The sequence below is a fragment of the Myotis davidii genome, unplaced genomic scaffold, assembly GCF_000327345.1.
Source record: "Myotis davidii unplaced genomic scaffold, ASM32734v1 scaffold1915, whole genome shotgun sequence".
In the NCBI taxonomy this organism is placed as follows: Eukaryota; Metazoa; Chordata; class Mammalia; order Chiroptera; family Vespertilionidae; genus Myotis; species Myotis davidii.
In genome coordinates this window covers 594,033-594,879 of record NW_006286237.1, presented here as the reverse complement: position 1 = coordinate 594,879, position 847 = coordinate 594,033, and the positions used below count along the sequence as shown (strand labels likewise).

General features: G+C 68.0%; 1 protein-coding gene across 1 annotated transcript in view; it reads right to left on the bottom strand.

Annotated features, from left to right (window-relative positions):
• LGR6 (leucine-rich repeat containing G protein-coupled receptor 6) overlaps positions 1-847 on the bottom strand; it is a 26,082-nt gene that overhangs the window by 12,055 nt on the left and 13,180 nt on the right. The window lies entirely within an intron of this gene.

Below are 847 nucleotides of genomic sequence, written 5' to 3'. Positions count from 1 at the left end.
CGGGTCCGCCCACAGCCCTGGCGCCTCCCAGAGGTGGCGGAGGGGACACGGGGTCCCCCACACCTGGTGCGGAGCAGGACTGCACGGTTCACACCAGATTCAATGGTGGAGGACGGCCGGGAGCCGAGCTTGGCAGCCCCTCACTCAGGAAGGACGCTCTGCGGACTGAAGGGTCCCGGGTTCAATCCCGGGTTCGTGTGGAGTATAAGGGGGGAGGGGGGACCACGGAACAGGCTGCACCCCTGGTACCCGGAGCCCTTCCCCAACCTCAGTGGCTGACTGACACCTGGTGCCCCGGGGCCCTGACACCACCCCCTTCCCGGCACCGCCTCCAGCTGGGCCCCAGGTGGCCGTGCAGCTGGCCTGGCTGTGGTGGCTGGCGGACGCCAGGGCAAAGGATGGAGTGCTTGGTGCATCCCGGCCTGCGGAGAATTCCAGGGCACGCGTGTGAGAAACGGGCTTTTTCGGAGCCAGCGGCTTGGGGGCATTGTATCGGCCGGCCGAGCGCCGAAGGGCCATCCCCTGTGACTCACTTACTGGCCGGATGACAGGGCCAAGGGCACCGCGGTCCCCCCTTCGCCATCGCCGCCCTCACGCAGTGTCAGACTCCCCTGGCGTCGGCCCCAGACGCACGCCCGAGCCTCCCATCCCCCGATGGGACACCCCAGTCCTAGCTTCTCCTTGCGGTCCCCCTTTTTCTGAAAGTTTCATTATTTTGGTGGGGTCTCTGCTGGCTGGGGTCCCGGGTCCCCCTCCCAGGGCCACCCTGAGCCCCGGCCTGAGGAGGGGGCATTCGTCTGGGTGATGCGCTCGGGAGACAGAGCCAGGGAGAGGCGTGTGGGGAGCA